This window comes from Schistocerca serialis, chromosome 12 (assembly GCF_023864345.2).
Source record: "Schistocerca serialis cubense isolate TAMUIC-IGC-003099 chromosome 12, iqSchSeri2.2, whole genome shotgun sequence".
In the NCBI taxonomy this organism is placed as follows: domain Eukaryota; kingdom Metazoa; phylum Arthropoda; class Insecta; order Orthoptera; family Acrididae; genus Schistocerca; species Schistocerca serialis.
Window position 1 is genome coordinate 1,711,920 of NC_064649.1, and position 23,687 is coordinate 1,735,606.

At 52.2% G+C, this 23,687-nt stretch overlaps 1 protein-coding gene across 5 annotated transcripts in view; it reads left to right on the forward strand.

Moving 5' to 3' along the window:
* The window catches only part of LOC126428408 (protein roadkill), a 326,473-nt gene that overhangs the window by 219,425 nt on the left and 83,361 nt on the right, over positions 1-23,687 (forward strand). For 2 of the 5 annotated variants that reach the window (XM_050090331.1, XM_050090330.1), the window contains one exon: positions 2,240-2,305. The exons of the other annotated variants lie outside the window; for them this stretch is intronic. The gene's annotated coding sequence lies outside the window, so the exon portion shown is untranslated. The remainder of the gene's footprint in view (positions 1-2,239; positions 2,306-23,687) is intronic. 5 annotated transcript variants of the gene reach the window in all.

Genomic DNA, 23,687 nt, shown 5'->3' on the forward strand with positions numbered 1-23,687 from the left:
GCGTCGCGCCCTAGGCAGGTAGGAGCGACCCTGGGGCGGCAAACTGCCGGGCACGCCACCCCTCCCCACTAGGCAGCGGCCTTCTACCTGAGGAGGGCACCTTTTCCATCCTGTGCAAACCGTTCGCAGCTCGCACGCGGCGTCTTCCGTCTGTTCCACGCAGCACGGCGACTGTCACCAAACGCGTCTCTCTGAGTTCGTCAAACGCGCTCGTAATGTTTTCACGTTCACAGCCTTCTGCAAATTGAAGTGCGCTCATATTTCTGACACGGCCGAGATACTGAAACAAAATCCAGTGGCGACTTTCAGTACTGGCCGTTCTCTATGAAACTCCGTTGTAGTGCTCCACCGGAATTGCTTCGTTTTGACCACACCTCTCACTTACCTTTTTATTCAGAGAAGCATCTCCACTGAGAAGTTCTAAATTATAGCTGCTTGCATACCTCTTACGTTAAAGTTGGCTTCTTCTGTGAGAACGCAGCTCCCCTCACCCGCGTCCCCATGCAATTGAAATTGCGATGGTATCCTTAAACAGTGTAACACTGGACCAGCAGCTGCGGGTAGGACAGGTCAGTGGTTCGTGCCTAGTATACAACTAAACGTGTCTTCTCTTCTTCTTCTTCGTGTGTTATTGTAAAAGCCGCGCAATTCTCACTGGAGCAGTTACGATAACCGCTAAAAACTTCTTTATTCCTCTGAAGAAATGTCTAGTTACTTGCGTGTCGCAGTACATACGAAAGTTTCGCAAATGAACTATACAGCAAGATAGTCTTCCCTTTGCGTGCTGTCGTTTGCCAGTCTCACCTCGATATCTCGAACAGTTCATCAGAAATGAGGAATGTTCCGAATATTTCGTTCTCGCTTTATCGTTTTTTTGCACGCTGACGGAGGAGCTGAGTGCGCTACGTACAACCCATTTTCTCGAAATTCTGTTCCCGACTTGAACGAATAATTCAATATGTCAGCAGCAGTGTGTGTCCTAGTCTTCATTGACCACTGTTACTACAGCAAGGCGCGCTGCGTTGACCGATGTCGAAATATTGCAATAACTATGGCCGTTAACGAAGTGATAGGCAGCTGAGCACCGAAGCGACAAATCGAGCTGTGAGATGACAGAATGTTTTTTTTTTACCAAATAGTTTCTTTAAACTCGGTGGAGGCAGTGTGCAGAGCAGCGGGCGGGCGCCGTGCAGGCTGTGACGTGGGAAGCCTGCGGCAGTCGTGACCGGCCAGCGCGGCCGGCTGGCTTGCAGCTGAGCGCCTGGAGGCGGTCGCTGGTGTGCGTGCACTCTTTCCCCTCTGTGTCTGCGTACCTCGTCGTTGCTATGGCGGCGCTGGTGCTCACGTGGCACCGGTACGGCTCTCCAGGAGAGCTCCCCTCCCCTCCTTTCCCCTCCCCTCCCCTCACCTGCAACCTGCGCGACTCCAGACGCCCTACTGCACTACACTCTTCATCGCGATTTGCCCCTCTCCTGTTGATGACCCCATTCGTAGTTCCTCCATAGCTGGTGCTGTGTCCTTCATCTCATCCCTCGTAGTACTCGAGTTGTTCTCTAATTTTCTCTCTGCCCGACTCTATCGACCACCTCTTCATTACTTCTTACGAGACCTGCCCTTCTCATTTATCAGCAAAGACGCATCACGGAAACGTATTTTTTAGCCGGTACGTCTTTTCTTAATTACCCTCATAGGAACCGTCCATTAAACGCTTACGCAGTAATTGATGTAATGCGACGCAAGTTAGAATTGCGGTCCGTGGTAACTGAAAAACGATCTCTCCTACTCTGGGGAAGAAAATCGTGCCACTAACACGTACAACTGTGTGAGCTCTACGGCCGATGGTGGACTGCAGCTGGTACGGACGTTCTGGCCGGTCGTAACGGTTGCAGCGTGCTCCAGCAGTTAACTTGTTGGAGGAAACACGTGTACGAGAAGCACCTATTCCCCCGTCTCTCATTTATTAAGGTAAAGGCCGCAAATCTGATTCTTCTGCAGAAAATGTTCACCGTTGTGTGGTTGTAGGGCGGGCACGCCACACTTGTGCATACACACCACCCGTAAATACGGAACTACTTCTGCAGTTGTTACGTTACGTTACGTATCGTTGTGTGTGTGACCGGGACACTGTGTGCTGTGACGAGTGGTAGGGCGCACAGGCGGGAGCGGGCCGCGTGAGCAGAGCTGCCACGTGCCTGGCCGCCGCGGCTCTTCGCTGTCTAGTAATGGTTCCCTTTTCCAGGTTAGCTAGCCGCCGCGTGAGGAACCTGCTGGGAGTCGGACTGTCTCACTGGCCCTAGCCAGCCAGGTAACAACTCGGCTGCTGTGTGTGTGTCTGTGTGTGTGTGTCAACTACTTTAACCGAGGCAGTGGCTACGTCGTTAGTGGCAAACGAAAACGAGCGCTTAACACTGAAAGACGACAGAGAAATAGATTGACTCATTCACTGTGTAACGAGGTCGGGCCGTGTACACAGTTGTATTCTTTGATATCGTATTAATTCCGCTGCCAAGTAAACTATTCGACATCGCAATGAAATGTAATCTAATCCGACGATCACGACGGAGGACATGGTCGAAAGGTCGCGATTCACAAATCCGACGCAGCAAGATGTCGGAGTAACGTCAGACGTGTTTGTGGAACGATTTTACGACTCGTGTGCTGCGTGGCTTCTTTTCCAAAAGTCGCTGTACTGTTTTGACTAGTCGTGTGTAATCGAGGTAGTGACAAGGGCAGTCGGGAAGAGGTCGGAAATGGAATTTTCTTTACATAAGAAGTACCAGTCCAAATCGCAGTTGCCACCGCTGCTGCTGATGGGGTTCGTTTATCGTAGCCGCATCGGGCGGAAATTTACCCACAGCAGATGAGCAGCCGCGGGGTAACCGACTACAGGGGGGCTGTTCGTGCCGTCTGGCTCGAATGACTGTGACAGCCACCACTAGAAGCGGAAGGAATACCGACTCAGGTTCATACTTTTCAATGTCAAAGTATTTTCGAATATATTAGTAACTTGGCATGTTTTTTTTCCGACCAATTAATGGATATTAGTCTCACAATTTTTAGGTGTCTACATTCGCTTCCGCCTGCACCGTTTTGTACATATGTATTTCTCTCCTTTCGTCGCTTTCATTTAACGTCTCCCCTGATATCCGCTGCCTTCACTATGGAACTCGCTCGAATTAAATCAGGCGGTGGTGAGGATGCTAGATCACGAAAGTTGATACTAGGAGTACTAGACGAATTTCCCTGTATGAGCAGCAGAATCACTCGTGACGTTCCAAGTACAGCGGATATAAAGTACAGACCGGCCATAACGAGGAAAGCAGTTCTGAAAAAAAAAAAAATTGTCGACATAGTAGCCTTGTACGGAACTGGCGTGGACGACGAACAGTTTAGAAGAGAAGAGAGCAGACTTTAATGTGGTGCTACACAAGAATGTTTCCGATTACACGGGTAGATGGTGCGTGACTAATAACGAGGTAGTGAATTAAACTGGGGAGAACAAAAAACTGTAGCACAGTTTGACCGAGATGAGTCGATAAGACACATTTTGAGACATCGACGAGTGTTCGGTTTGACAGTAGAGTGAAGTGTGCAGGACAAAAACCGTAGCGGAGAGGACCTGACCGTGAGTACGCAATGTACGATCGAATGGGTGGCGGTTTCTGTGGCTGTGGTTACACAGGAGGCTCGCTAGCGTGACACGCAGCAGGAAGCCTAACTGGCTAGTAGATGACGCGTTGAAGAGAGCGCCAGTGTGCGTGCGCACTATGCACAGTGTGTGCTTGCACTTAGCGCTCGCCGCCTGCAGAGTAAGTGCGCTCTTCCGGCCACACAGCCTCCGCCGCCTCCTCCTCTCCTCGCCCACGCACGGCTGTGGCCGGGCTGGGCCGGGCCGCTGTTCACAGCTGCTGCCAGCAGCTCTCCCCCCACTGCAGCTAGCCCGACTCTCCTCGCCACCCGTGACGTCAGCGGCGCCACTCCTCCCTGGCGTGTGGTGACGTCACGGGTCACGTGTGGCCGGCCACCTGTTGATTAGCGGACGGCGGTCAGCGCCTGCTTGCTTCACCTCACCTCGCAGCTCCGACGTCGCGGGGCGGGGGAGACCTCGTACTGCAGCCAATTCTCTCACCGTCACTCTAAACTCGACAGAGAAGCCGAGGATTTTAATAACAACAAAATATACAGCGTGTAAGCGACAGCTGTTCACGACGAACCATAGTGGTGTACGAGAAGTCGAGACGAAGAAATTGATGTAGGGGACACGCACTTGTGATCTGCCAGGCAGGGAAACGGCGTTGAGTTGGACTAAACAGATGCGGAAGCTACAATTCATAGGCGCCGTCCGAGAATATGAATATTAAAATCCTCTTGTTGTATCATTTACAGAATGTGAAACTGGCGTTTGTGTAAATTTTTCATAAGTTTTAGAAAAGCATTTTTTCTTTAACCCCAAGCATAAGTTTAAATTAGTAATGTTAACGAAATAGCCAGCGAAGCCTGAGCCTAACAGACCGAGTGTCGACTGTATCTCAGCCTGCAGGGCGTCGCCCACTGTGGGAGTCGGCGGTGTGTGGCCGGGCCGGGCGGACGTCTGACGTGGGGCGGCGGCGGCGGCGGGCGTCGCTGTCTGATTCCTTCCCAGCCCGTGTGTGTCCACCACTCTGTATCTCTCTCTCCCGTGATACTTGCCTTCCTTTTCCTGCCGCCCCCAAGTTGCGTATAATAATGTGCCGATAGTTATTACTCGAGAACCGACTCACCAGAGCACAATAAATCACTCTCTCTCCTTACCTTATACGTTTTGGCTTTATTATTTGCAAGACACATTCAGTAGCCTAGAATATATACGTACCTGTAGCTGTGTTTGAACTAGTTTCCTTTAAATTTTGACGCACACGAAGGCTGTAAACTATTACGGCACTTTCTGCTTGTCTGTGATGCAATGGTAGTATGAACTTCTAGAGAAATTCTTCCAAGACTGTTTTTAACCAATACTGTATGAACTTATACCTACAGACTTCGTATTTGGCTTTTTCAAATGTTCTGCAAATGAGAAGAGATTTGTTTCATATTTGAACAACTGATGTGTTCTTCGCATCGTGCTTTAAAATTACTGCACGCCGTGCCTGTCAACATGGCATCGCAACTCGGTCGTTCGAGTTGGTACATTGTCCGTCCCTCGAATTTGTTCGTCTCGGTCGCTGGTTGGCACAAGTTTGCGTGCAGAGCTCTGGACACTTGTTTATGTTATATGGAGGCCCTGCTTCTTTAGTATGTTTGCCACACTTTGTGTTTTTGTCACGGTGTGCCGTGTGCTTTATTTCTGTTTGGTAGTGTCATTTTGACTGTTTGTTTATGGGTCGGTGGCTTCGGAGTTTTCTTGCTTCTGCATACGTCTTATGTGTTGTTTGTTTCGTATTGGTGTTTTAATTTTTTCATTGAGTGTTAGCCTTTATTCGTACGCATTTGTACGACTCAAGTCCTTTCTTTGTCGTAGTGTGTCTTATAGTGTGGGATCCTCTTCACACCACATGACACGTATCTCGGTGCTGCTAGCTTCTGGTTGTGGGGACAGTTGAAAGTGGCATGTATTGTAGCGTCTGTGGCTGTCGGTCTTTTACGAATGTTGAAGTGTGTTTGGCATTTTCCTGTATTATTCCTATGGTGAGAAAATGTATTTAGTGTTCTCTTTTTAGAGTGTGAGCTTCGTATGGTGATATGCATGGTTTATTTCTTAGTGCAGGTCGTCTGTTCTTTCAGTCGGCTAGACAAGTATTGTGATTCACATATCTGTAACAAATGTATGATTCTAAGTATTTCCCATACTGGCTAATTTCAAACATGTGATTTTTTTAAATGAGTATTAGAAATGTTGGGTAATGTTGACCTCACTTTGCAGTAGATTCAACAGTTCGTGACGTAACATAAGTTGAGGAAGTGTTCATTTCGTACTGCTGTCGAAATGAAATATCTTACGGCAGAAAGAACAACTGTGAAGCAGGAAAAAGCACACTCGTAGACTAGCATCTGCTAAATCTGTAACTAGAAGTTTAGACTACATTTTTATAACGACAGTGTACTGTGTCCAAAGTAAAGCAAAATAGAACGCTTGCCCGTGAAAAACAAAGGTCCCGAGTTCGAGTCTCGGTGCGGCGCACTGTTTTAATCTGCGAGGATGTTTCCTTAAAGCACAATAGTTGAGGCACGAATGTGTACATACTTCAGGCGACTAATGATGCCTTGCAGCTAGTAAACGCGAGACGCGTACGGCAAGAAACCATTGTTCTAGTCAATAATTTGGAGTAATAACCGTAGCGGCACAGCTGGCGTGCCTGAGCCGGTTACCCGTACGTGTGGGCTGGACTACCTTGGTCGCTCCCCGCCTGTCTCGGAGGCTCCTCGCCTTTTCGCACGGTCTGTTTTCCATCCTGCTTCGTTCTCCAAAAGTGAGCCGAGAAATGACTCGTCGTACAGACTGCTGTCTGCAGTAATACCAAGTGTTCTTCGGGGCGACGGGAAGTGCCGACCTGAGCCGAGGCTCGGAGTCGACGCCGCGTTGTCCGTGGCCTGGGTGAGCCGGCTGACGAAACTGCAGAGGCGGGCAGAGTCGCTGCGTTACGTGTGCGCCTATGTCCGTGTACTCAAGTATTCGTTTTGGTAATGGTGTGCTGTGCTGTGGATTTACACCGCCTGCAGCAACGCTACCGTTTTGTTTCCAACTGCCCGGCCGCGCGCCGGACTGCACGAGCAACGTGTGTCGTGCGGCGAGCTCTCTCCGTGTGGTGCAGACTTGCTCTCGTTTCAGTACGGACGGGGACTCTGAGTGGCTCATCGGAGTGCGGATTGAGTCCGAGACACGTCGCCCACGACAGCACGCTGCGCCGGCTTCGGTCGCGCAGTTTGAGGCTGGGAACGGTCGAAATGCTCCGCGGTTTGTCCCACAAACAGGCTTCAGGCGCCGTCTGTGGCTGATAGACATCCCGAACCAGCTGCAGCCGTTCGCGCTGTTCCAGCGGAAGCCTCGCGGCGGGCAGCTGTGGGGCGTTCAAAGGCGGCCGTAGTTGGCGTGTCGCGCGGACCCGTGCGTGTGTACCGGGGAGGCGAACAAATCCAGCGTCCACAGATCAGAGGCGCAGGAGTCATTCCGGACGCGGCGCGCGTCCTGCCGTGCAGAGCGCACGGTACACAACCAGCTGCCAGTGGTGGGTGGCTCGCGCCGGTGCTAGAGGCGCGCCAGCAGACGCTCTCCGGTTTCCGGCTGCTGGCACCCTGGCTGCTGCAGGCCGAACCCACTGTACGGCGCGTTCTTTCTACGACCCTGCGCACAGCCGTTCTGCTAGATCGACTGCTGATTTCGTGCTATTTCTGACGGTCACCGCCTGCAGTGCTCGACGGTCACTGTCGGTTAGAGCACGAGATCTGCCTGCATTCGGTTCATTTGTCAGTGTTGCCATTTCACAGTCACATCAACGACAGTAGACTCGGTCAGCTTGAGGAAGGCTGAATGCGCGATACGGATTTTCTGCTGTGGTGACCTCCAGTGTCGAGTCCACGTCGAATGCGTTAGAGTTCTCCTGGTTGTCGCGTTCTGCTGCTGCTGTGTTCCCTCCCTCCCTCTACATTGGCCACTGTCCCACTCTCCACGTCCATTCAGTTCCGTCTCACTTGGGGCTGACCGGATACTGTTTATTGCTGAGAGTCCTCGGAGCTTCCAGTGCAGCGTTCTGCGGCCTGTTTTTCAGTGTTCTGCCCGTTCACATTCTTCACAACTTTCCGTGACGCTGTATCTCGGCTGTGACCATCCCTGGCGCCCTCCTTCAGTGCCCCTCCTTAGCCCCATCTGCTGTCGGTCGCACTCGTGTTTTGTAAGCAGTCGCCTTTGTGGAGAGACCCCGTATTCGCTGTGCTCTACCAGTGAGCTCGAGTGCGCCGCCTGCGCTACGCGCGGCTCAGCCTACTCGATCGTTCCATTTCGTGTTACACACGAAAACCTTTGTTTGGGCCCAGCCATTACAATCGACACGTGTTTTCTGAGAGCTGTGAGGGATGGGCTATTCCTTTTTGGAGCACACGAAATGTTTACCAAGCGACGACACGTTTTTAGGCCTACCGCAGCAATTTATTGGCTGCTGCAGTAAGTGTGTTAACAAAGTCTGAACTTGCGGCGACGTTCCATTTGGTAGTGAATGCTGTAGCTATTTATGTGGCGTAGGGATTAAGTTTGGGGGCCGCCGGCCGCCTCCCCTGTCCACCTGCCTGCCTCCCTGTGTCGTGTGGTCCCGTGCGCCCCAGTGCAGGACTTGGGCCACGGCGTCTCGTGGCCGGCGCTTCCCACGCATTGCTCTACTCGCCGATTTTGCGTAGGGGCACCTCATTCTCTGTCAGCCCGACTAATTCTCTCGGCACCCGTCTGTCGCACCACGTCTCATTTTCTCACATTCTCCTCTTTTCCTCTTTCCGGACAGTCTGTGATTCACTTCTGTACAGAATTGTTCTGAACATGTACGTTCTCACGGATTTCTTCCTCAAATTGAAGCCTATGCTCTACAACAGTAGGAAGATAGCCTCTGAGCCAGTGGTAGCCTGGATATTATGTCTTTCTTGCTTCTCACCCTCGTGCCTCACTTTGCTTCCGAGATAGCGGAATTCCTACACTTGTTCTTCCCCGTGGTCTCCAGTATTGCTAACGTTATCTCTGCTACCCGTCTTTCTGAGCTCATTCCAGCTCGTTGTCATTCACGGTACACACGCCACGAGTGGACGTCGTCATTACAGCAGTCTGCTATCTCCCGTATTTCGACCCTGCGCTATCCGCCAGTGATATCCGCTGACGCCTGCAGTCTCGAGACTCGCTTCGACGAGGCGCTCCGTACTGTCTACGTCTGTTCCACTCTCCCCAACTGCTGCACCCTGCAGCCTCACGAATTTGCGTACCGTACTCAGTTGCTGGTCTCTACCGCCACAGTGGCTTTTCTTCCGTGCTTCGGCATGTGCCCTGTCGACCGGTCCCTTCTCTTCGTCGTGTTGTACCACAGAGCTGTATGCGCCACTGTTGCATTCCGCTGCTGTCCAGTCATTCTGCGAGGCGTGAGGTCGGCCGGTGGTCAGCCTAAACTGCAGTCCCGGACCAGATTATAACAGGGCGCGTGTTGAGGTTGTGCTCAGCGCCCGCCGTGCCTTGCTGCGAGGCCTGTCTGGCCTTCGCCTCTGCCCCCCCTGTTCCCTTCTCATTTTTCTTCTTTTGGTTTTTTGTGAGCGGCCGCCGGTTCCTTTGTGGGGCGGCCGCACATGCACACATCGCGAGGCGAGCCTCCCTCCCTGCCGCCGCTCTCTCTCTCTCTCTCTCTCTCTCTCTCTCTCTGGGCAGTACGACGCCTGAGTAGGGCGGAGCTCCCCTCGTCACAGAGGTCTCCCGTCCCCCTGCCACGCTCGGTCTTCTCCCCATCTGCAGCATACAGACCACACCACACCACACCAGCAGAATACGGTTAGCAGTCCTGAACGGTGTGGGGACGCCACGAAGAGTCCCAAGCGGCGTGTGGGCGGCCCCCCCAGCTACCTGCTCGTCCTTACTTGCTGTACCTTTCGTGAGGTTTCGCTACATTACCAGACCAAACGACGAGTCAGCGATGGGAAAATTGCAGCCTCGTAATGCAGACATTTCTGTGGCCACGCAGCGTGCATACTGCGCGACTCGCCTGGCTCTTCTGTCGCGACGCCCGTGTGGCACGAAGTGGTGTAGTGTGTCCCCCGGCTGCATTTCCCTTGAGAGCACTGGCGCCGCCGCCGCAGCCGCCGCCGCCGGCTCACTCGACGCTCTGCCGTCACAAAACGCGCCGCCACGAATCGTACTTACTTCAGAACCTTCCATTCATTCTCTCCTTACAGTTGCTATCGGCAGTCAAATGAAAACCAGACAGATGGAAGACAGTACGTAAACTCTGTACCATTTCCACAGTAATGGCCGTAACTGTTGGTACGTCTATCCCAGTGAGAGACACGACGCTCTCTGCCTCGGTAGTACAGCGTGTGCGGTTGCGGTGGTGGTACCCACGCGTCCACCGCCTCTCGCCCCCAAACCAAATCGACAGCCAGGAATGTCTTTCTTGGGGACTCGAAAAGTACGGATGTCACCTGGACTGTAGGCAGGGCGCGGTAGGGGCTTCCCAGCGAAACTTTGACATCGCAGTAGAAACAGTCTCGGTAACATGTGTGTGGGCGACTATTTTCTTGGCACGTTGTTTCTACTGGGATGTCCAAGCTTCGCTGGGAAGCCCTTACCGCGCCCTGCCTACAGTCCAGGTGACATCCGTACTTTTCGAGTCCCCAAGAAAGACGTTTCTGGCTGTCGATTTGGTTGGGGGGCGAGAGGCGGTGGACGCGTGTGTACCACCACCGCAACCGCACACGCTGTACTACCGAGGCAGAGAGCGTCATGTCTCTCACTGGGATAGACGTACCAACAGTTACGGCCATTACTGTGGAAATGGTACAGTGTTTACGTACTGTCTTCCATCTGTCTGGTTTTCATTTGACTGCGCCTTAAACTTTTATGTCGTGTTTCCAAATTAAGTCGTTCGACTCTCACATTCGTAGCCACCTTGTGATTCTTCCCTGCGCCGAGTTGAGATTTAACGGTCGAGGTTATGATTCGACAACTGGCCACTACCTCTGTTGTGACCTTGTTCTGTGTTGAAGTATGTACCATCCTAGGCACTCTCGGACTGAAATACCATCAAGTTTTTTACCAACTGATGTCCGCTCTTGTTTGTCGGGTTACTGTGATCGGCGTCACACCGTGTGTGTCTGGAGATGGATTCGTTTCTAAGTGGTTAGTTTTTTACGACATTAATTCGGCTCAAGCACATTCGTTGCGTTACTGATTTACCAGCAGTAGCATAATGGAACACCAATACATTTCTTCGCCCGTTTACACGCGCAGTGCGTTCAGATTCGAGTGGCAGCCTCTCCGCCAACTTTCCCGTTAAAACCGACACCGGGATTTCAGTTCTGAATAGCCGGTATTTTTTCGATATTTGTTTGACCTCGGTTGCAACTGGAAGAGCCACAGCAAACTTGCGACATCACACGACGAGAAAACGTAAAACTTAAAAATTCGTTCGCAGTTTACATAAAAAAATAGAAAGTAGACGATCTGCTGTGCCACTGCCTCCATCAGCCCCGCAGCCCTTGAAGACGGACCGGTCAACACGAAGAATAGACTTCTTCAACGTCAGCTTTCGCGCTTCATCACTGTCTCTCGGCAACGTCCAAATAGTGACCTCATTCTCGAGTGCAACATGAGTTTTGCAAACGGAAAACGGATACAACTAGTAATTTTGAGCAGATTTTCAAAAAGTTAGTAACAGAAGACTGGTGGTTTTTTTTTTTTTTTTTTTTTTTTTTAAAGCATTCAGTCACGTATCAGTTGCCGAGAAAGACAGCCAACGTTGGACGTAGGAAGTTTTCTTTTATTTGCGTATTTAATTGAATATCTTGATTCTTCGTCAGACTTGCAGTCCCGTGCTGCACAACGAGAGCCGGTGAGCTGTGACCCTCTTCAGCGGACTGCGCCCCCTGTGATGCCTGCTGGCATGCGTTGTGACTGCTGCTGCAACAGCTGACCCACTTGCAGCTAATCACACGCTGCGAATTTCCGCTGTCACACTACCGGTTAATTAGGATTTAAATGATCCGTGTGCTTAAAGTTCTCTGTTGTGCGGGGAAGGCATCTGCTCCGAAGAGCAAATGAAATACGTGAAATGTGTGTTGCTGACAAGTGACGATAAGAAAATGAATTCCCGTTAAAGTAAAATGAAAATGAAGAATCATAAAGAATCATAATAGTTAGCAAAATTTGGAAGAAACATGTTGCGAATAACGTAGTGAACAATATTTCTGTAATTACTGATTTCTACGACTCGTAAATTTACAGAAGAATACTTGGTTTGTCATCCGGCGAAAATAGCGTCAAATGGTTAAGTATTACGTCAGCACAGCTTCAGACGGGTACGTCACAGCGGTCTGATGCTTTTGAGTTAAGCCGTAAAGCAATTTAATAACGAAGAGAGAAAAACAAAATTTCATTAGCTGTGAGTAGTTACGTAAAATGCAAAAATGGTGACGTCACCGACTGTAATGCGTACTGTCGTAAGTTTTGTGCGAAACTACTGCATTTATACGTAATCCTCACCTGATGGGACATCGTAGTGATGCGAGTCTTGTTCAGTAGTCGGTCAGTGTAGTTCACAATTACGTAACCTGCAAATCTAAGCGTTAACTGCAAAAGTGCGCCAAAAGTCGAGAAGTGATTCTACTGACGTGTTAATCTCAAATAACTTCAGCTTCTACTGTAATTGATTAACGGTTACTGAAAAATCTCTTTGTAGAATTACTTCAATTATTCGCTCGAAGCTTGACAAACACTTCCGACTGACTGTAGTTGCGTAAAATGAAAACTTATTGATCATTGAAAAAAATACGGCAAAACTATATTTTGCTGAATTTAGGTTGTTAAGCTGTGCTTTGGATGCTACTGTTGAAATTACTAGTCGCAAACACTTTACTTCGTTACTGTCTAGCTAATTACTGTATTTTCAGCATAACAAGATTAGCCAATGCATACTTATTTCATTCAACTTTTGGAAAAAAAAATGCAATTCCTCCTCATTCGTAAGGATTTTCTCGGGTTAGTAAAGGTGCATGGGACGTAGGCTACTTTGGTGAATTGTCCTAGTGGAACTGATGATCTACACCTTGAGAAATGTTTCTGTTATTCGGCGCAAAATTAACTACGACGCTAGCAAACTGTACAGAAGTCTAATGAAATTAGTTGTGTGATCTTAACTTGGGTGTTGAGTCTTCGTTGATGACGTGTGACAGAGGCTCTTCTTACTCTTGCTGCAGCAAATAAAACTGGATGCACAGTAGTCTCCGTGCCGACTGGTATCGCCCGGCCACTGTACGCACCGCCGCCTTACGAGCGCGTCTGCTCAGCACGCACGCACGCACACACGCACGGCGCGTCGCTACTGTGTGTCCGCCGTCCTCTGGGCTGACCTCCTCCCACTACACTACACTACGGGCGCGCCCGCACGCCCAGCGGTAAAGCGATTGCATCCCCACTGTACTCTCCCTGACGTGTCCACATACAGCTAGCCTGACGTTTAATATCCACTCAATTTTACAGTAGAAAAACAGTGCAGCTTTTCAGCATTTCTTAAGAAAAACGTTAATACATTTATTTAGAACGTTTGTTTCACGGTTACAAAACACACGTTAGCAGGAGAATTGAAGGACGAAAGCAGTGTTCGACAGAGTGGTCGGTGTTAGGAGCCGTGGCAGTCCGTTGTGACTCGGGAAGGGAGCGACTGAGAGAGCCGCGTGTGTGTGGACGCGAGGGGAGTTCCCGGCAGCGGCGCATTCAGTAAGAGTGGTGGAGCAGCAGGGGGGAGGGCCGGGGGTCGCGGGATCGATACCCGGGCCGGCGCGCCAGTCGATACTGCGGTGGGCGTGGCGTGGCGCTGGCCTGGCCTGCGCTGCGCTGCGCTGCGCTGCTCCTGCTGCAGCCGCTTCGCGTGCATCAGCCGTCTTGGCAGGGGGAGCGCGCGCTCCAGGCGTCGGCTCTCTGTGGCCGCCGTCTCGCAGTCCAGTCGCAAAAGCGCGTCGCAGAACGGCTCTTCCCTTTTCCATTCTCAAGTCTCCGCGGATTTTTGTAAAATTCTACGAGAGTCATACAATTGCGTGTATTTCGCGGAAACTCTGTTCTGTCAGCGGAAAGATTCCCTTCCCCACAGCTTTCCACAACTCCCAGCAGAATGTCACAGTGTGCAACTGCTTCGCTTTCACAGCACGTTTCCAAGCGTTATCCCGATTGATCTGCAGTGGCCAGTTCAGAACTCTTCGAGAGACAACTAATCGATCGTCTCGCGTCGAGAGACGTCCGTTTGAGAGTAATATTAGGACAAGTGAGAAAGTTTGCTTTATTGTGGCCATTCTCGAGCACGAAGGCGCAGAGCGTGCGCCACAAGCGAGACGGTAAATGAGCCACTCGATCATTTCTCACTCCCGCGATTTATCGACTGCTTATCGATCAAATGGCAGCTGTAACCCCCCCCCCCTCTGTGATGCTCCACACCTCTCTTGCCGACTACACGATCACGTGCATCTTGTCAGTCCCGCGCTGACGAATAATACTCGAAAATCAGTGGGAAAACTGTTACGTGAGCGCCGGCCGAAGTGGCCGTGCGGTTAAAGGCGCTGCAGTCTGGAACCGCAAGACCGCTACGGTCGCAGGTTCGAATCCTGCCTGGGGCATGGATGTTTGTGATGTCCTTAGGTTAGTTAGGTTTAAGTAGTTCTAAGTTCTAGGGGACTAATGACCTCAGCAGTTGAGTCCCATAGTGCTCAGAGCCATTTGAACCATTTTTGTTCCCTGAGCCAAAAGTTCTTTGATCCTTGCAGTCAGTCTGCCCTGCTTTAAGGTAACGCGCGCTTCTTCCGCTTGGGCTCGTGGCGTAATGAAACCCTAATGGGCGTTTCCGGCAGTTATACTGCGTGCCTTATCTGCTCGAAAGTCCAGTATACTGGTCCGAGATAACACAAGTTGGTATTTTGGACGTTATACAATTGGGATCTCATGTTGACGATACATGTTATGTTTCTCGTCTGCTTCAGATTTCCTTAATGTTCTCGGCTGCGAGTATTTATCGGAGACAACGATGTCGTCAGAGGCGTCGTAGGGAAGTGCGGTAGGACCGGACCGCTGTTACTTTCTGTATAGAGCAGACGAACGTGTCGTTGCAGGCTGGGTGGCCAATAGTCTGCGGTAGTTTCCTGATGACGCTGCTGCTGTGGAGCGTAGGAATACGAGAGACGACTTGGACAAAATGTCTAGTTAGTGTGATGAATGGAAGCTGTGTCTAAATCTGGAAAAATTGAAAGTTACGAAGACAAGAAGAAGAAAACAAAACCTAATTTTCGAATACAACATTAACAGTGTGCTGCTTCGCACAGTCGTGTCGATTAAGTATCTGGGCGTAAGTTGGAGAGCATTATGATGAAATGGAATGAGCATCTAAGGATTGTAATAGCGGAAGGGAATGGTCAACTTTGGTTTATTCGGCTATTCTAAGAAAATGTGGTTCATCTGTAAAGAAGACCGCATATAAGACGGTAATGCCACCTATTCTTAAGAACTGCTCAGGTTTTGGGATCTGTACGGTCGGCTCGATGGGAGTAATTCAGAGGTGGGCTGATGGCTTTGTTACCGGTGTGTTCGAAGAACTCGGAACTATTACGGAAGTGCTTCGGGACCTCAGATAGGAATCACTTGGGGTGGGGGGGAGAGGGGGGGAGGCGACGTTGTGTGCGAAGGATACTGTCGAGAAAATGTAGAGTGTCACCATTTGAAGCTGACACCAGAACGATTCTACTACCGCCAACGTACATATCGAATAAGGACTCCGAACACGAGAGATATTGGGAGCCGTGCGAAGGGATGAACACGCTGATTTTTCCCCACACTCTATTTCCTAGTGCAGCAGAGAGGAAATACCTACTAGTGGTACGTCGTACGCTCCGTTTCGGCCGGTACACTGGGTCCGGAGTGTGTTACGTGAATGTAGATGGAGATCGCTATCCATATGCCGTTTTGAGCTTTTTTGTTGACAAAATGGCAGAATGCTCGAGAAACAGGGTCTACTGAGGATGCAGTTAACATCATTTTTTACTAGTTTACCGCCAGAGCAATTTCCCAATTTCCCTGAGGAGAACACGTCGTTGAAACCGATTGAGACCAATTTTAGTTTTTAGTCTACGGTCTCCAAGTAAGAAATGTAACGGTACCCACATACGATCTGAAAAGCAATACCCATGACGGATAAAATATGGCAACCCGGCAGTGTATTCGCTGTCGAATGTGAAGGGTAAATTACCGTCGTTGTCGCGGCGGTGTACTGGTACGGTAACCGTTTCGTGCAGCAGTTGAGCCTGGGCTTTGGCCATCGCGTTGGGTAGGCACTGCCAGGACACTGTGTGTGTGTGTGTGTGTGTGTGTGTGTGTGTGTGTGTGTGTGTCCATTGTGAGGTGCCAGCAGTGATGGGGCGACACCCCTGCTCTGCTGCTGCTGTGGGGACCGGAAATCTCCCCTCTCCCCTCCCCCCTCCCGCCTGTGACGAGCGGCCACCCCGACTCCCTGAGGAAGACGGGCGGACCACCCCCCCCCCCCCCCGGCCCGCCCCGCGCCTCAACACGCGTGTCCGCCGGCCACAGCCCGTGCGCGCCACTCGGGGTGCAGCCGGCCCGCAGTCTCGGTCACGCGCCGCACACTGGCTGGACTGGCAGACAGGCACACACACACTCAGCCTGGCGGAAAGCAGACGCTGCGTAAGGCAGCTGGGTGTCGTTCGGTCGTCGGCCGGATGGCAGTCTGTGTGTCTCTCAGTCTCTCCCCACCAGAGTACCGTCCTCAGTGAGGTCAGGTCCCCGTGCCGGCCTCGGTCAGCCGCTGGGCTCGCGTGGCGGCGCCGACGTGTGGTGGAGGCCGTGCTCCGCTGTACTGTATAGGCGGCGCTCCCAAACTGTTTGTTCCGACCGACCGGATATAGCAGGGTGCCGCGATGCGCGACACTTGGCCTGTGTGTGCGCGCAGTGCGTCGCCGCACCGCCGACTGCCGTGTCCGTTCCGAGATTCCCGACACGGCCGCAACGGTACGGGCAGCGAAGACAGCCCTAGCGGCGGGGTTTCCTACCCCCCAGCTGTCTTGCACGCCTCCCAGAGGAAGAGATCCAGGCAGGAGGGTGAGGTGAGCTGCGTGGGGAGGGCACAGCGGCCGATCCCAGCAGCTCGTGCATCCGCGTTATGTGGCGAGACGTGGAGACTGGAAGAGTGGTCGCGGGCGGACGGAGCGTCGGTGGTGCACAGGGCGCGGCTGCTCGGCTCAGCAGTACACGCAGAACCTTCCTTAACATCACGAGAGGTCGTTTCAGAGACCGTCTGTTCTTTTGCAAATATCTTTGTTTCGATGTTCTCCACCTCCTGTATTAACTTGACGGAATAGAACGGGGACGCCCAGTGCGGGCGCGGCGGTGTGCCGTCAGCTTCCTCGGACCGCTCGGCTGACGCACGGCGCCAGTTTCAGCTCCGCCTACAGTCTACCGTAGATTGTCGTCTTCGGTGACTCGCCGCTTTTTACACTACTAAATGATTGGCAGAGGTGAAAGAGACGCTCAGTCACACAAAAATCGATGGACCGAACCGAGATCAAAACTTGGGGCTTTGCGAATCTAGTATGCCGCCGCCCCCCCTCTCTGTCTCTCTCTCTCTCACACTAGTTTAAATCCAGTACAGTTGCATCTACCGAGTAGGGCAGATGTTTGGCATTTGGAAGCCACTAGCTAGCTGGCTGGATGTCGGATGAGGGTAACGTGCAGGTTTGTGAACCGTCGCTGCGCGTCAGCTCTGCCTGGGTGCCCTCGCCGTGACTGTCACGGCTGCAGTGAGCCGGCAGCGCGCTGGCGGAGGGCCGCCGCTCAGTGCGACCAGAGACCGGGCCGCCTCGCCAAACCGCCGCCTCTCCGGACACCCAGTTTCACCGGAAGCGCCGGGGCAGTTTCACTTCACCTGTTGCTCGCGCCTGCCCACTTTCTCACACACACACACACACACACACACCTGCCCATGAGCAGGTGTGTTCTTGCTCAGCACGTCAACACTTGTCACGTCGCTGCGGCTAAACTTTTCGGGATGTGAGGCCTTGCTCCAAGAAACTCATCCTGACGTTTCGTCCGAGACTCCGCTCCTTCGCTGAGTCGGTAAGGATGTGCAGCGCAGTCGCGGAAGAAACGTCAGGACGAGTTTCTTGGAGCACGGCCTCACATCCCGAAAAGTTTACCAGCAGTCACGGCATCCGCTCGTGAAAGCCTTCATTCTGTGACTTCCGACGTCGGCAGTAGTGGCCAGCACACCCAGAGGCCGCGGTTAAACGTCCCACACGGAGGATCCTTTGCAGTCTTTCGGCATTGCACGTGTTTCCAGTACGTTTTATGTAAATGAAATCTTCCCCACTTCGCTTACGTAATGTTTTTTCCCGCGGAAAGGCATGCTTAATGTGGTTAGTGGCGTACAAATGTGAGCGGAATCACTGTGCACTGTATAACTGTGATTTTCAGGGTAATTTTGAATAAAATTATTTCGGATAGTAGGTCGCGTCATTATAAGAGACTACTTGAACTAAGTTGCCGGTTGCAGTTGACCGCCTTCGAGAGGACCACAGCAAGTCGGTAGTTTAGTTGGTATAGTGTTTTATAATGACGCAATCGTCTAGGATGCGGCCTGCAGTGCAGTGCTCCATGCAGTAGCGCTTGGTAGTGGCAGCTGTGTCCGCCGACCACCTCGTCCTCGTCCAGCCGCAACACCAGCTCACTGTCAACGGTGTCAAAATATCACCATCACGACCACCGTTTGATCCTTCACCGTGAAATGGTCATTTGACCCATCATTATTGGAATTTCATTAGAGAACGTTGCGGTACAGAGCAGAGAGTAGAGTAGAGTGGGAGTAGAGTGCAGTGACCTTTGGAGTCGGAGCTGCGAGCGGGCGCGCGGCAGTGAGGCGTGCAGCCGGGGCCTGGGTGGGGGTGGGCCGCCCGTCTATCGATCGGACGCGGCCGCGGCCGCGCCGTCCCCCGTGGCCAACTCGTCCCTCGCTGTCGCTTTCACGCAGCGCCGTCGGTTTGCAGGGTTGCAGCGAACACACACACACAGGATGTGCTGGGGGCCACGAGCTTACACACCGGGTTACGTCAGAAGGAAGCCGCTGTCGTGAAGCTGTTTCCGCAGTTACTGCGGACCTCCGCTAGTGGCTGTGCAGCGGTCTGCCGCCGCCGTGCGCCTCGCTTCCACTTCAGTCTGTCGATCCGACGAGTGAGCAAAAGGCTTTCTGAAGACCGGACATAGATTGTGAAGGCAACATTGCGGATAGAGAATATTCGCAGTAGCTTTAAGTCGTCAGTGATACGCACTGCAGGCCGAATCGCGAGTCGTGGCCTCGGATCGTCTCGTCTGTGGCGGGACGGAACCGGCGGCTGGCGCGGCTGCGTGGCGGTACACTCGCGGGCAGGGAGACTCCCGCAGTGCGCGGCGGCGCCCGTAGGACGCGCGGCCGAGTCACCTAGGCGAGCAGGGAGCCAGCTGACGTCACAGTGACGCGGCCGCGGGCACCACTCCGTGTGCCAACTCGTCCAGATGTGGCGAGTAATGACCAGGGGGGCCGCGCCACGCCACGCCACGCCAGCGGCCTGCGGTACGAGGTGGCAGTTTGGGTCGGACAGGAGGCGCGCTGGGTGGTCCGTGGCAGTGCTCGGCGCATCTGCCCGAGTACGAAGGAGACCCGGGTTCCAATCGCGGTCGCCATAAATTTTCAAGTCGCACCAATCATTTCAATCGATTTCCACTGGGAGCTAATGTCTTTAATTACTTCGTGTCTCGGCATCTAAATGTTTTTCAAACTCGATAGTGTGTCTTTCTCAGCTCATTGGCGTCCACTTTTCAAGTTTTTATTTTTTATTTATCGTTTTCGTATCGTCTTTGTATTCCATTAGCTTTCAGTGTGTGATGAAACGCATTTGTGAAATTCGTAGCTCCATCACTGCACTGGTGAAGGACATTACGATATTACGATAAACGCTCGATTCGTGTCTCGGGCTACTTTAATGAGTTAGTCCTTCTACCGAAAGACTCCAAATGCCTGGTACCGAGAGGCACCCGGATCAGAAGCAGTCGTACCTACGCCTTAGAGATACCGCGTCAGACTTGCCTGCGAATCGTGACTAGCCAAAACTCAAGGGTGACGTCCACGCTGCAACCGGTACTGACTATTCTGGGAGTGGTGTGTCTGTACATCTGGCAGTATCGTTCTCGACCTATAGTTTGCGGAGCAGTTTGCTTAATTGAGAAAGAAGGTAACCACGAAGGACCGGTCGCTCACTTTCTTCCTAACTTGCAGTTTTCATTATCGAAACGAAAAGAACAGCTGCTTCATTGAGCATCAGTAAGACAGTAAATGCTTTGCCCATTGCTCGGATAATCGGATAAGGGAAGAGACAGGTGAACAAAATGCTGAGATAACGGGAGAGGGCCAGGGGAGTAATGATGTGACGTCGCACATTCGTCCAGAGTGCGACAGACGACTGCCCGCCGTAGCGACGTGTCTGGCCCACGCGCTCCGCCGGCTGACTGTGCGAACAGCAAAACTCTCACTCAACACCGGCGGCTGGCTCCCGAATGGACGAATACTCTGTATTATTGGAAACCGCCTTATTCTGTTTATTACGTGCCTCAGAAAATTTGGGAAAATCAGCTGTGTACGTGAGGAGCCCTTGCACTACACACTACCCCCTTGTGTAAGGGGGGTCTCATGTGCGGTGCTATGTAATGTGCGCGACACTGCGACACTTACTCAATGTTACGCGATTACATATTCATGGAACTATTTTTTTTTTCTCCCTGTCTTCTGCGGAAAGCACGAGTACGTCGGACGAAGCTGGTGGTCACATTTCGGTGACTGTACCGGCCGCAAACACCTCATCACGAACTCACATCGTTTTGGGCGTGCAGTGCGACCATCCGTCCACTACTACGAGGACTCTCTCTCTCTCTCTCTCTCTCTCTCTCTCTCTCTCTCTCTCTCTCTCTCTCTCTCTCTCTCTGTGTGTGTGTGTGTGTGTGTGTGTGTGTGTGTGTGTGTGTGTGTGTCTGTCTGTCTCAGTCTCAGTCTTTTACGAGGTAGACCCGAAGATAGTAACGGAAAATACTGTCGTCTTCCCTTCAACCGCAAGAGTAACGCCTCGTGCAGATGATACATGTACATGTGGGCGCTACTGCTGTGTAATGCTGCCTCCCCATGGAGATCCGGTTACCGAGACCCGACGCGACCCACACGTTTCGGAGGAACCGGCAGACCCGTGTCCTCCGTACAGGTGTGGCTCGCGCCGGGGAAACAAAAGGCTGGCAGGGGCGGAGCGGCACGCACAGGCTGGCCGGTGTGTTTCAGTGCGACGTCGGCCGGCGGGCCGGCCCGCCGCGGACAAAGGCTCCGCCGCATTGTCGGCCGTCCGGGAAGGAGCTGCGCGCGGCATTCACGTGCAAATCACGGCGACGCCCCGGAACACAGACCTCTACACCTCTGGTTACGAGATACGATCGTGGCCGGAGGACGGTCGCACTCACAGGGATTCTTTTCAGACGGCTTCCTGTAGGGAAACTGTGCGGGCCACCTCGCCACTGTCGTCGGCGCAAGTATTTTCACACCTGCTGCTCTGCTGCGTGTCTGAGGGACGGAGACTACTCCAGGCGGTGTACCGCCACCCGCAGTGGCAGACATGGGGGTACGACTGAGTGTCGCCGGGCGTCCGTCAGCCGGCAGGATCGCTCCTCCGATTCTACGCGCTGCCACGGAAACCGTCGCGGCGTCCATCCCCAGCCGTTCGGCCAAATGTCGGCGGTCCCGAATCTGTAGGGCTGTGGGAATGGCCGCCCTCCCCACTGTACCTCCTCGGCCGCCTGGCTCGGTGCAGAGGGAGGGGAGGACACCGGCTGGACGGGGCCTCTGGCGGCCGGTGAACTCGGTGCCGTCTCCTGTCCTGTCCTCTCCTCTCCTCAGCTGGCCGGTAGCGTGGCGCACACGAGGCGTGTGTCGTGTAGGGCGCGGAGGCGGCGCCGGTGCACGGCCGCTCTGCTCCCTCCCTCCCTCCCTCCCTCCCTCCCTCCCTCCCTGTGCCCCAGGGCGGCCTGCTCTCACCCCAACTGCCGCACCTCCCCCCACAACTAGGACTCTGACGAAATACGGAAGCTCTGTTTTCGACGAACACACACATAGGGTCTTCTGTGGTGCAAACCACCGGCCAAAACATAACATACCATACCCTGGCACCAGAGTGACGGGCGTTGCTTTTTAACAGGAGGCACTGTTTTACTCAAATGTAAAAACTTAACTGTTTCTCTGGAAAGCGCCACGCACCACAGATAAACATTGCGGACCGACAGCTTGGGAGCTTTGAAAATGTGACACGCCACTGAACGCACTCACTATGTCGATGCAGTGTAAGAATCACCAGCATCAGCTGACGTAAGTGTCTCGTCATTTGCTTCACGTAATACAATTTATTACTTAACAACAACATTATCAGTACAATTTAAAAACTTATTAAAATAATCATAATTCTAACCAGAACTTGATCACTCTTCGTTCTTAAAAACCAGATGTAACAATCGTACCATTAACAACAGCACATAAAAATCGAAACTACACAGCCTCCACCCCCCCCCCCCCACCACCCCCGCCCGAAAAAAAACCCATCCCAACTAGGCGTGGCTGCAAGCAGATTCAACAAACAGTGTTACCAACCAAATGAATTACAATAACAGCCATTAAATGTACTAACAATCTGCAAGCCTAGTTAAACGTTTCACACTTGGACAACATTCCTGCAAATACAGGAAACATCACAAGACGCGCCACTGAGTGTAGCTGTTGGAAGGCCGCTTAGCAATCTATAACACTTAATTTAAAAAAATCCCTTAACCAATAAAATACAGTGTCCCTCGAAACAGGCAAACTGGCAAGTTATAAAACGTAAATACAAATCCCCACCCGCATATTCCAAGCAAAGATTAACAACAACTTTTAATAAATATAGAGCCGCCCAAAATTCACGACAAGTTCGAAGTACATGCATTTGAAATCTATTTCCAACTGGTACACGCCAGCAGAAAGTCGGACGCTACCTTCAATGAATACACAACTGCCCAAAATTCAAAGTAAGCCGAGAGCCACAGCAGACGGCTGTCACAGCCAACACCGGACGAGCACCCAAATTTCGCAACAAGTCTAGTAGCTGATCACTGTGTATCAACGTTTCGTTAGCCAGTCTCTATTGATAAGTAACCGGTCTTGAACTTACCGCGCTGACAAGTAGTAATAACACTCGACTGTTTAAACGAATAGTTAGAGAGGTGTGAAGAGCAAGAATATCGGGCTTGGCAAACACGCCTTAACCTCCTCAGCTCTCTAACTTCGCCAAACAAGTCCAGCTGCTTGTTCCCGCTTAAACGGCGAGACCCCGCCGTGGCACGCATGACACGACCAGCCTTGCCTACCCCGCGCCAGACCCCTTGCGCTCCCCCAAAGTGCACGAGTTACCGGCCGCCACTGATTCCCCAGACGCCTCGACTGAACACCTCAGTCCGCGACACACCAACAGCAACGCGAGTAGTTAACGGCGCCAAGATCAGAGCCGGCACGGCCCTACCATCACACACAACACACATTGTTCTTGCTTCCAGCACTAGGTGAACACTCAGATCAGGTGTTGCGACTTATATGGCGATCAGTAATTAACTTTCGCCAAGAGCCAACCAAATTGAAACACGCAGATACGCATTACCTAAAATTAACTGTAAGCAAATTCTACAAAAATGATAAGTACACTGAAGAGCCAGAGAAACAGCTACACTGGGCTACTATCGTGTGGGGGGCCCTGCGAGCACGCAGAACTGCCGCAACACGACGCAGCATGGACTCCGAAGCAGTGTCTGAGGCATTTGACGCCGTCAATCCTGCAGCGCTGTCCATTAACCCCAAAGAGTACGAGGCGGTGGAGATATCTTCTGAACAGCACGTTGCATC